The sequence below is a fragment of the Mus caroli genome, chromosome 10, assembly GCF_900094665.2.
Source record: "Mus caroli chromosome 10, CAROLI_EIJ_v1.1, whole genome shotgun sequence".
In the NCBI taxonomy this organism is placed as follows: Eukaryota; Metazoa; Chordata; class Mammalia; order Rodentia; family Muridae; genus Mus; species Mus caroli.
In genome coordinates, this window is record NC_034579.1 from 45,276,882 (window position 1) to 45,290,318 (window position 13,437).

Genomic DNA, 13,437 nt, shown 5'->3' on the forward strand with positions numbered 1-13,437 from the left:
CAAAGAAAGGATATTAAAAGCATTAAGGCAAAAACGTCAAGTAACATATAGAGGCAGACAAAACTAATAATGTTGGAGCTGCTGAGTGTGTTAACACTGAATCACACTATGTAAACAGTGGTACATATATGGTAAACAGTGGCAAAGGCATATGCATTTATGTTGTGTATCAGCTTTCCTTATGTATTAAGGTGTCCTCATAACTTTATAGAATCCTCCTAAATAATACAGTAGGCAATATAGCCAAAAAGTATCAATTTTCAGGGGAAAATATTTTTTTTTCCTTTTTTATCATCCTGAAAATTTCTGCTGAGCTATTGTTTTCTATAGAACATAATCTGGATCCCTGTCTACTGTCCCACTTGTCTCTCTTGATCACTTTAGTAATGTCTTCTAGAAATTTAGAGTGTAAAAAGATATTTTATGTGACTGTAGGAAGTCTTTTTTAAAACATTCTCAGTAAAACGAAAAAAAAATCAGGAGAATATATATATAACATCAAAGATACTCACTTTAGGTTTTACGTCATTTTGAATGGAGAGTCTTATGCTCCAGAAGGATGTAAAGCGAACAAACAAGAAATGGCTAACTGTTTTCTTTGTCTCCCCTCCCTGCAAATGTTCAGGAAACTATCTATGTATGTATTTGGTTTCCTGTCCAATCAATCGTCTGGTTCTTAACCTTTAGTCTAGAAGACCGATGTGGTCTTTGTTTAGAAATACCAAATTCCTCAACATGGACCAGCTTCCAGTTATGTGTTCTGCTTCACAGAGAAGGAATACAAAGCTTGCTTTTTCGAGGTACAGATCCAGAAAAACTTAATTGAATGCCAGGCACAGTGAGGCCCCAGAGAGGCTTCTCCTTCAGCTGAATGACCTTCAGTGACTCCAGTCGCCTGAGGCCAGACCTGAAACAGCATATGATTCTATTTGTACCTAGCGACTGAGAATAGCTCACTGGAACCTTAAGTTTTTATCTAACCTGGAGAGTAATCACCACTGTCTGTGGCGTTACAATGACACCAAAAGCAGTATTTAGTTTCTCCTGCTGAGTTCAAAATGTCTGAAGTGAAAAGAAAGGAAAGATGTGCAGAGATAACTACAAGACATGAAGTGGGAAATTATTTTTAAACTAATTATTGGATGAGGAAAAGAAGACAATGCCATTTCTAAATATTGGGAGTGAGAGTAAGTAAAAAGGCAAACTAACATCTACCATAAATACAGCAGAGAAAAATAAACCAGTGAAATGAAGCACACCAGAGAATGTGCCAACCGAGAAAGAAGCAGAGGCTTGGCTGACATTTCTATCTAGTGTGTGAGCCTCCCTAAATCCCTTTTCCTGTGTGTTTTCATCTAACACTTGCCTCAGAGGACCAATTCTACAACATGCTGTAAAAACAAGAAAGGAGAAAAGAGTGAATGGCCAGAGGTAGTGATAATAAGGGCATAGACACAGGAAGCATTTGGAGATAGCATATTCTTACAGGATAGAACTTGTTTCTGAAAGTATAAATCCATCATTTCATCATCCTATTGGAACAAAGGAAATGCTGAGTATTGGCTATTGATCTTTCAGCAGAAATATCTGTTCTTTACCCTTAATTCCTGAAAGAATCACTTAATTAAGAAAGAAACGAAAATAGGAATTTGCTGTCACTGGTGACAGAAATCTCACCTTATTTGTGCATAGCTATGATTGCAAAATAAATTTAACATTCTCCTCTATATACAAAGTCAAGGCAATGCTGTCTTGCTGGTGTTTTGACATCACAGTGGTCTGCATTCATGGTCTCTGGGTTTGCCTGAAATTCCTACCTCTATCCTCAGACATCATTTCATATGTGAGAACATAGGATTTATTGATGAATTTCGTAACCACAGAATCCATATATCTAGGTCTTAAACCCTATGCTTACAGTATGACCTTATTTATATGTAGATTTAATGTATATATAACTATTTAACAGGAAGACCAGTGGAGTTGAAAAACCGTTCATCCAGTATGATTGAGATCCTTGATAAAGATATACTTCAATACTGTCAACCATGTCTTAAAAAATAATATTAAAACAGGTATTGCAAGTCTGGAGAATAGGAAAACAGCCTAGATCTTATCTTTCCCTGTTATGCTTTGTGGGAGCACTACCGATCAGCACATTTATTGTGTGTTTGCAGCTACAGACTGTGAGTCTATACACTTTGCAGTACTGGGAACTAACAGCATGGGACTGTATGTGCTAGGTAGATTGGTAACTCACAGTTTTGCATACCGCCCTTCTCACTTATGGGAACCAAGATGATTAGTCTTGCTTTTTATCAAACCTTGTACATTACAAATTATTCAATGACAAAACCATGTAAGCCCAAGTTAACTATTATACCAGAACACTATTAAGAAATACAGTTTTGGAAAGTTGTGAAGTAGTCCAAAATCATTCAACGATAAACATCAAAGTTACTTTAATCTGGAACTACTGACTCTTACATGACAGAGGGACAATATTACCATGGAAAATAGAACCTGGAATACAATGTATCCACTTTCATGGTTAAATCTGAGAATTATGTGGGCTGTAATTATAATCCTGAAATACAGCATAACACAGCAAAGAACACTCCCTACAGGATATTGACCAGAAGCCTCAACAAACAAGAAATTTACATACTGTTGTCTTAACAGTCCCTTAATAAATATTGTCTCCTAAATATGAATGTCATTAGCACCACATTCAAGAGAAAACTAAATCTCATGAGTTGCCTGTTTCAAATGTTTTGCTTCAAGACAACACTTAGTAAATGAAAAAGTGAGAAGATAGGATGTGTGTGTTATTAAACTGATAAGAACAGATACTATGCTTGATCTTAGCAAAAAGACCAGGAAGCAATGGTATGTGGATTCTATACTATGCCATCACTGCTAGCCTTATAGAATTTCTTAAACTATAGACTATTTAATTCTTTTAGTCTTGTTTGTTGATATAGCAGGTACAATTTACATTTTAAAGGTACAATTCCATTATCAGTGTTATCTGTCCTTAAAATGTGTACAATTGTATACCCATTTATCCAATACAACAAGCAAAACAAATCTATTCCCTATTCCCATGAATTCTATTCATGCCCCTGTTTGATTTCTCCCTCTCTTCCTGTTACTAGACAACACTGATTTGATTCTGCCCTGGTGTGTTCCATTTTTTATGTGTCATATAAATCAATCATCTAATACATAGTTATTTCAAACTAGCTTTCACTCAACAGGATTACTGTCTTAGATATCAACACATCGCTACATGCTTCTATAGTCCATTTCCCAGTGTGTCTGAGAATTGTTCCATTTTACGGATAGACTGTAGTTTGTACATCCATCCCCCAGCTGAAGAACATTTGAGTTATCCCAATTTTGACTATTACAAACAAAGACATTATAGCTATTATTATATGCTTTCTCTTGAATGAATTCTTTAAAATTTGGAATGGAGGGAATATAGTAAGCATCCACTTCACCTCACAGTCAATGTCCTAGTGATCTCTGATCAGCAGTGTACTGGAGTTCAAACTGCAGGGATAAAGTTGTAGCTCACAGTTATGTTGTGTGCTTTTACTCAATTTACAGCACACAAACAGAAAAATGTCTCAACTGTTTTATTTTTGATAACACTGACTATTGCCACATTTCTTGTTTGCATCTTAACCACTCTAGTGATCATATAGTAGAATCTAAGTATAAATTTGCAGTACATTAATAATAAATTAAAAATAAATTTAATTGTACAATCTTATTTGTCATCAATATCTCTTTGTGAAACATATATTCAAATACATTATCACATTTGAGATAAATTGGTTGTTCTTACTATTACCTCTAATAGTTACTTTCATATTCTAGATATTATTATTTGTTTGATTGGAACAAGTTTCATGTGGACATAAGAGAAAGCAAAAAGTTTCTAGAACCCATATTCAGATTCCCCCACCAGGACCCATCACAGCTTTGGTTCCTCAGCCTTGCCTATCCTGAAGAGTCAGGAAGGTCACTGGCATTAGCTTTGAGAGGGCCTTGCTGGACATGATGGGTTTTTTCTATCTTTATAACTTCTTGGATTTGGGGCTCTGGTAATTTCATAAATGTGGGATGTATTTATTTGTTTAGATGCAAAATATTTTTGATAATTTGAGGGTATAAAATGATTTGAAATTATAGCTTATGATTCGCCGATAACTAAAAAACAGTGATCAATCACTACTTATGATTTAATATTTATGAGGCATCTAAACAAATATGGAAGTGTGAACATTCATATATACCAAAAATCAGAAAACAACAAACCATTCAAAGAAATTCACTAAGCATTAATTAAAACTAAATTTCTAATAATAATGGTGGCCTTCTAATTAGCCATTTGAATTCAATTATTTGTCAATTAATAGTTTGGTATAAAGGAAAGGTAAAATATAAAGTAGAGTACTTAAGGCTAATAATACATTAAAATAATACAAGAGCACAAAAAGCAATGTTTCTAAGATTGAACCAAATAAAGAAAAAGAAAGAAAGAAATGTGAATCCTATGCCAGGAAAAAAAGCAGAGGGACTTAACACTACTATCTCAAAATAAATAAAAAACAAAAATTGTAACTTGTTACTGGGGCCATAGTTCCGTGGTAAAAAGTTGACCTATATGCAAAGCTACAAAACATCAGCAACTAAAATCACTAACTTGAATCTGCAGAGAAAAAGACTAACAGAATCTGAGTATTAGTTCATAATGTCACCACAGGCCTAGTTTTCATCAGGAGCATTTTAATATGTTCTGTCAATTTCTTTTATGGTCCTTAAAAGCAAAATACTCAAGGAAGGCCTCTTATCCACAGAACAATTATTTAAAACATTATAGCAATAAATAATACAAAGAGAAAAAGTAATATTTGTCAATGTCTATTACACTCCTAGTCATCTCATTTAACTTTCCCAAGATGTTTAAGTCAATATTGTTATTCATATTTTAAAAAGTAAAGAAACTAGGGAGGAGTTTTATAACCAATTCTGTGATACAAATGCAAGCCAGAAAAGGGGCCTGAAAGGCCCTATGTTTTCTGCTCCTCTATTATAACAAAATATATGATGGACATAGTAGGATTATTACAATATTATTTCTAGAATCTGGCCTAGAAATAAGGACATACATTATAAAATTCATAAGATTTTAATGTATGTTTGATTTGTTTAAGATAGTATGTTGCTATATGAAGGTAAGGGAGAAAATAGACTACTTAAAATATAGAATTAGGAAGAAATGACACTGTTTACAGTGGTCACCACTTAGGGTATGAAAAAGCTCGAGGGTCCATTCAATAATTTTTATATGTACTAGTGTTTTGTCTACATGTGTGTATATGTACATATACAAGACTGATTTCTGAGAACAGAAGAAGACATTAGATCATCAAGAACAAGCTTATAGACGATTGTGGTAGGCCATTATGTGGGTGATGGAAACTGATCCTGGGTCCTCTGCAGGAACAAGTACTCTTAATTGAAAAGAATAAGAGACAGCTATATTGCTCAGTGGGTAAACATGTTTACCTTTAAGCCTGTTGGAATCAGTTTAATTCCTAGAACCCAAATTGTGGAAAACTAAAACCTACTCCCAAAGTTTTCTTCTTACCTTTGTATATACACAAATGAGCGAATAGATGAATGGATGCATGAATAAGAAATAAATAAATAAGTTTACCAGCATGAAAAATAATAATCCTTAAAGTTTTGCATAAACCATTTAAGTGGATAACATATCATGCTGATTTCATCCTTTTAGTGTCTTAAAATTATTTCAGGGCCCTACAACAATGAGACAAGAAATAACTATGCCTTCTCACCGATACAGTATAATAACAAACATGATGGCTTTCCTCCTGTACTGTGCACACCCTGCTATGGGCACTGCTGTACACATAACAAAGCCCTGAATCTTCTTTATTGTCCAGGCAAGTTGGAATCATACTAGTGACTGACACCAACAGACTGACTACAGAATTCTTAATCTGAGCTATTGTACTACACTGAGAGAGTTGGGCTTTAACATATAACTGTGAAAGAGACACACATTCATTCCATAAGAATATCCAGGCTGTGGCAAGTGAGATGGCTCAGCAGTACACAGCACTTGCTACTTTTGCAAAAGATCTGGGTTTGTTTTCTAGTTCCAAAACACAGTAGCCCACAACCAGAGGCAGCAACAGTTTCAGGATGTCCAATGCCCCCTTTCTGCCTCTACAGGTACTGGGCATGCTCTTGACCCACACAGATACATTCAGGCAAATTAAATTTAAATTATTTTTTTAAGAAAAAGGAATTTCTAAGTAAGAGTTAATATTTTAAATAGAAATGTGTTCTAGAATAAAATGTAGAGTAAACCCATTAGGACAAATGCAGGGTATGTCCCAAGTCATTTGTACCTTAATTATTTAATATTTCTAATAATTCTGTAACTTATTATCCAATAGACTTATTTTCAAACTAAATTGGATTTAGTCTTGATAATTGTGACTAGAAATCTCAACAAATAAAGACTGGAATACAGTATTGTGTTGCTGTATGGAAAGTAAGGCTCAGAAGATTGTGAGTCAGGTCTGTCAGTGATGCTCCTTCCAATGGCATCAAACAAGCTAATATCACACATGAATGCCTTGATGTTTACTTCATGGAAAAAAATAGCCAGAGACTTTCTCTGAGAAAAATGATGCTTATAACTTTTAAGACTTTAGCACTCATGTGGCAAAATTCCAAATGTAAGGTTTGGACAAGAAATTTCTTGAAATATGATGTTTATAGCTTTAGCAACTCCTTTTACCTAAGAATTATTGATGAAGAAGAAATGTCCAGACACAGGGATAAGTAAATAAAATACTTCAAAGGGAGCAAAGAGATCTATCCTTCACACACAGCTCTGTCAACTGGTAAAGGCATCTTATAGGGAGGGTTTCCCTTCCATTGCTTATACTCATTTCTTACCCGGAGAATCATCTTCTAAGAGGATACTCATGCTCAAGCCCCACCATCCTCTGCCTCCGTTCAGTTTGCTTATAAGGTCAAGTACATCATTAAATAATTCCATGTGCTGCTTAGAGCAGCTGGAAAGAATTAGAACTGTTTGTTCAGCTGATTATTAAAAAGCTGGACTCAGACTAGACAACACCAAAGTGAGGGTAATATGCCAAAAGTCCTAGAATCTCTATAAGAAAACCCCAGGGTTTGGTTGTTTAAAAACATTCTCATCACAAATATACCTCAGATGGTGGAAAGATCCTTTCTGCTGTCAGTAACCCAATCCGAGTCACAAGCATCTATTGCCAACATCACTGCACAACCTTCTAACAAGTTTATGGATAGAACCTCTTCTTACTCTTCTATCTCCATCTGCATAGACTATCACCAAGAACAGCTAGATGGGTCTTGCAAAAACCTTAGTTAAACAATACCTCTTTCTTCAAAACCTTGCAATATCTCTCAGTTTCACACTGAATAAAAGCCTTTTTAAAAGCCTATAAAACCCCTGCATGCTACAACTCATGTCTAGCTTGCTAACCCTGACTCTTATTCAATTCACTCTACTTAAGGAGAAATGATCTCCCTTATGGTATCTGAACTTGCTGAGTTCACCCTACCTTAAGGCTTTTGAATTTTGCATTCACTGATGCCTCTGTCTTCAGATAATGGTATAGTTATTTCATAAACTTCAAGTATTTACCTGACCCATACATCATATCCTGGTCTCCTTGCTTAATTCTGCAATGAACCCCTTCTTTCTACCTGGCACTCTTGACTGCTTTTGAAATTTTCTATTGTGTATGTGTATGTGTGTTTTTTTAATTAACTACTAGTTTCATGAATAGTTAAAATATTTGACAATTTTAGACCTCTATGCAATGTATTGTAAGCATACTGTTACTCTCCCTCATCTCCCTCCCTTTCCTGGAACACACTCTCTTCTTTCTAACTAGTCTACCTTCTACCTTCATGCCTTATTATTTTTTGACATAGCCATAACAGCTGCAAGCTCATGAGTACATCACTGATGTTTTATCCAGAAGATAACATTTTATAGGACTCCTACTTATCCCCCAACTCTTACAATCTTTATATCACCTTTTTCATGATGCTCCTTGAGTCTCAGAAGGGATGGTATAGTTACCTCATTTATATCTGAGCACTCAAGAGCCATTGATTCTTAGAATTCTGACTACAGTTTTTGGCTAAAAAAAAAAAAAAAAAATCATCTTGGCCTGGAGAGATGGCTCAGCAGTTAAAAGCACTGACTGTTCTTCCAAAGATCCTGAGTTCAAATTCCAGCAACCACATGGTGGCTCACAATCATTTGTAATGAGACCTGATGCCCTCTTCTGGGGTGTCTGAACACAGTTATAATATACTTACATATAATAAGTAACTAAATATTTAGAAAAAAACTCATATTTTTCTGTTAAACTCAAACCTGGAAGACAGTGAAATGGCAAAAAGCACTTGCTGCTAAACCTGTGTGACCTGAGTTCAATTTCTGAAACTCATATGATAGAATGAGAAAAACAATTTCTGCAACTTGTTCTGGTATCTCCATGTATACTATGTCAGAGAGAGAGACGGAGACAGAGACAAAGAGACAGAATAGATAGACAGACAGACAGATATTACATTTCAGTGAAAGTCTGAAATGTAATAAAATACATTCTTCAACATGCAATATAATAATAATGCCTTAGTATGTTCACTATTAGATCTGTTCCCCAAAGATCTGGCCTCTCCCACCAGCCTTTGGCTGCCTGCTTTACCTCATTTCCTTGCAGAGCCTTCCTTGTTCATTTTGTATCTAAAAGGAGCTGATTCTTCTAAAAAGAGCTGGTGACATAAGTATTCCATTTCTCTGCCTTGTTTTGCAGTAATCCTCAAAAATCTCAGAGTTTCCAGAAATATCATATTTTTCATTAATCATTTTATTTGTTTACATTTCAAATGATATCTCCCTTCCTAGTTACCCCTCTATAACCTCCCCACATTCCTTTCCCCCCTACCCCCTCCCCTTTGCCTCTATGAGGGTGCCCTTCCACCCCATTCATCAACTCCTGCCTCACCCCTTTAGAATCCCCTCCCATTGATGTCAGATAAGGTCATCCTCTGCTACATACGTATCTAGAGTTATGGCTTCCTCCATGTATGCTCTTTGGTTGTTGGTTTAGTCCCTGGGAGTTCTAGGTAGTCCAGTTAGTTGATATTGTTCTCCCTACAGAGTAGCATTCCCCTTAAGCTCCTTCAATCCTTCCCCTAGCTCTTCTATTGGGGTCCCCAGACACACTCTGATGGTTGGTTGTGAGTATCTGCATCTGTATTGGTCAGGTGCTGGTAGAACCTCTCAGGGAAAAGCCATATCAGGCTTAGGTCAGCAAGCACTTCTTTGTATTAGCAATAATGCTAGGTTTGGTGTCTGCAGTTGGGTTGGATCCCTAGATGGTGGGAATCTCTGGGTAGCCTTTCCTTCTGTTCAAGTTTTTGTCTCTTCTTTCCTTTGGATAGGAACATTTCTGAGTTAAAAATTTTGACACGGATGGCTGGCCCCATCCTTCCACTGGAGGCTATGCCTATCTATTGGAGGTAGACTCTACAGGTTGTATTTACCCTCTGTTGGATATTTTGGTTAATGCCATCACCATTGGGTCCTGGGAGCCTCTCACTTCCCCGGAGTCTGGGACTTTCTAGTGCCTATGGTCAGTTTCCAGTTCCCCACTGCTACATATTTCGATTCAATTTCTGTACTTATCTCCTGTCCCTTCTAATACCTGATCCTGCCCCCCTTTTTTCCCTCCCCTTATTCTTTCTCAGGTCATTCCTTCCCTCTACCGCCTGTGATTTTTTTTTTTCATCATTCTATATAGGATCAAAGCATCTATGCTTTGGTATTCCTTATTCTTAAGCTCCATATGGTTTGTGGGTTGTATCATGGGTATTCTGAGCTTTGGGACTAATATCCACTTATCAATGAGTACATACCATTCATGTTCTTTTTTGTCTGTGTTACCTCACTCCAGATGATATTTTCTAGTTCCATCAATTTGCCTGTGAATTTCATGAAGTCATTTTTACAGCTGAAGTTCTAGCCAGATGAATTAGACAACAAAAGGAGATCAAAGGGACACAAGTTAGAAAGGAAGAAGTCAAAGTATCACTATTTGCAGATGATATGATAGTATATATAAGTGCCACCCAAAATTCTACCAGAGAACTCCTACAGCTGATAAACGACTTCAGCAAAATGGCTGGATATAAAATTAACTCAAACAAATCAGTAGCCTTCCTCTCCTCAAAGGATAATGGGCTGAGAAAGAAATTAGGGAAATGACATCCTTCACAATAATCACAAATAATATAAAATATCTTGGTATGACTCTAACCAAGCAAGTGAAAGAGCTGTATGACAAGAACTTCAAGGCTCTGAAGAAAGAAATTGAAGAAGACCTTAGAAGAGGGAAAGATTTCCCATGCTCATGGATTAGCAGGATTGACATAGTTAAAATGGACTTCTTAGAAAAAGCAATCTAAAGATTCAATGCAATCTCCATCACATCAAAATTTCAACTCAATTCTTCACATAGATAGAACAATTCTCAAATTGATCTGGAATAACAAAAAACCCAGGATAGTAAAATCCATTTTCAACAATAAAAGAACTTCTGGGGAAATCACTATCCCTTTCCTCAAGCTATACTACAGAGCAATAGTGATAAAAAACAAAACAAACAAATAAACAAACAAAAAAACCCATGGAATTTGTACAGAGAGAGGCAGGTAGATCAATGGAATAGAATTGAAGACCTAAAAATAAACCCACAAGCCTATGGTCACTTGATCTTTGACAAAGAATCCCAAACCAGCCAGAGGTAAAAAGACAACATTTTAAACAAATGCTGCTTCCACTGATGGTCAGCATGTAGAAGAGTGCAAATTGATCCATTCTTTTCTCCTTGTACAAAGTTCAAGTCCAAGTGGATCAAGGACCTCCACATAAAACCAGATACATTGAATCGAAAAGAAGAGAAAGTGGGAAAGAATCACAAACACATTGCCCCAAGGGAAAATTTATTTAACAGAACGCCAATGGCTCATGCTCTAAGATCAACAATGGACAAATGGGACCTCATAAAACTGAAATGTTTCTATAAGGCAAAGGACACTGTCAATAGGACAGAATGGCAACTCACAGAACAAGAAAGATCTTTACCAACCCTACAGGTGATAGAGGGCTAATATCCAAAATATTCAAAGAACTCAAAAAGTCAGACTACAGAGAACCAAATAATCCTAGAAATATCATATTTGCAGCCTACTAAGAAATTATTTTGTTGATTGAAGTGAGGTCTTTTACTAAATAGAACCTGAAAGCTTCAAGTGGTTAATATCACTTTCTTTCTTTCTTTTTTCCTTCTTTCTTTCTTTCTTTCTTTCTTTCTTTCTTTCTTTCTTTCTTTCTTTCTTTCTTTCTTTCTTTCTGTATTTCTGTATTCTTATTTTATTTTTAAGGCATTTTTATTATATATTTTCCTCATTTACATTTCAAATGCTATCCCCAAAGCCTGATCCACAGCCCATCCACTCCCACTTCCTAGCCCTGACATTCCCCTGTACTGGGGCATATGGTGTTCATAGCAGCCTTATTTATAATAGCCAGAAGCTGGAAAGAACCCAGATGTTCCTCAACAGAGGAATGGATACAGAAAATGTGGTACATTTACACAATGAAGTACTACTCAGCAATTAAAAACAATGAATAAATTATTAGGCAAATGGAGGGATCTGGAGGATATCATCCTGAGTGAGGTAACCCAATCACAAAACAACACACATGATATGCACTCACTGATAGGCAGATATTAGCCCAGAAACTTAGAATATCCAAGATACAATTTGCAAAACACGTGAAACTCAAGAAGAAGGAAGACCAAAGTGTCACTTTCAAATAATATAGATATAATTGCACCATGACTTCCAGGTAAAGAAAGAAATAGGAAATTTTGTTCAATTTGTGTTTGAACATTTACTTTGTGCGGTTTTGTTTCATTTCTAAAAACAGGAATATGTTCACTTGAAAGACCATAGGGCTAGCGAAGCTGCGCTGGCTGGAGGGGGGGGGGGAGTCTGCTGAGAACTATTTCCAGGCACCCAGCCTCCTACCATGTCTGACCCCATTACACTGAATGTTAGGGGGAAGCTCTACACAACCTCACTGGCAACCCTGACCAGCTTCCCCGACTCCATGCTGGGGACCATGTTCAGTGGGAAGATGCCCACCAAGAGGGACAGCCAGGGTAACTGCTTCATTGACCGTGTTGGCAAAGTGTTCCACTATATCCTCAACTTCCTGCGGACCTCTCACCTAGATCTGCCAGAGGACTTCCAGGAGATGGGTCTGCTGCGCAGGGAAGCCTACTTCTACCAGGTACAGCCCCTGATCGAGGCCCTGCAGGAAAAAGAGGTAGAACTCTCCAAGGCGGAGAAGAATGCCATGCTTTAACATCACCCTGAAGCAGCGCGTGCAGACGGTCCACTTCACCATGCGGGAGGCACCACAGACCTACAGACTGTTGTCTTCCAGCATGGAGGTGTTCAATGTCAACATCTTCAGCACGTCCTGCCTCTTCCTCAAACTCCTTGGCTCTAAGCTCTTCTACTGCTCCAATGGCAATCTCTCCTCCATCACCAGCCACTTGCAAGACCCTAACCATCTGACTCTTGACTGGGTAGCCAATGTGGAAGGCCTTCCAGAGGAAGAGTACACCAAGCAGAACCTCAAAAGGCTGTGGGTGGTCCCTGCCAACAAGCAGATCAACAGCTTCCAGGTCTTTGTGGAGGAGGTGCTGAAGATCGCTCTGAGTGATGGATTCTGCATTGACTCTTCCCATCCACATGTTCTGGACTTTATGAACAATAAGATCATTCAGTTAATCCAGTACAGGTAAAAAGACCCTAGTCACACTGAGGAAGGTGTTCCCAAGAAGCTCATGTCAGCGAAGGCTCTGAGGAGAGTGTCTCACCAGTGGCCCGAGGTGGGAACCTATACTAATCTGTATTAATTGTACAGCAGGACCTGATTCCCCATAACAAAGTTCACCTTCTGGAATCAACATGTCCTCTGAACAGAACCACCTTTTCTTGCCATTTTGAAGTGGCGATGGATAGCTTTGTGATGACAAGTTCAAAGTCAGCTGAAACATACAAGAAGAATCCACAGGAGGTCTCTCTGGCTGTGACAAAGAGCAGCAGTTTTCTTACAGGTGATCACCTACCCCTAGTCAGTGCCCTGCTAACCAATCTCCAGAGAGAACCTTGGCTGTTGAAGGGTAGGGAACAAGACTCCTTTTAGTTTCCTAGGCAACAACATGTACAGCAAATCCA

At 37.4% G+C, this 13,437-nt stretch overlaps 2 pseudogenes; one reads left to right on the forward strand and one right to left on the reverse strand.

The window, feature by feature from the left end:
- Window positions 1-2,717: 2,717 nt before the first annotated feature.
- On the reverse strand, window positions 2,718-2,888 carry LOC115032267 (annotated as a pseudogene).
- A 9,329-nt stretch (window positions 2,889-12,217) lies between these two features.
- Window positions 12,218-13,001, forward strand: LOC110304092 (annotated as a pseudogene).
- The last annotated feature ends 436 nt before the right edge of the window (window positions 13,002-13,437 follow it).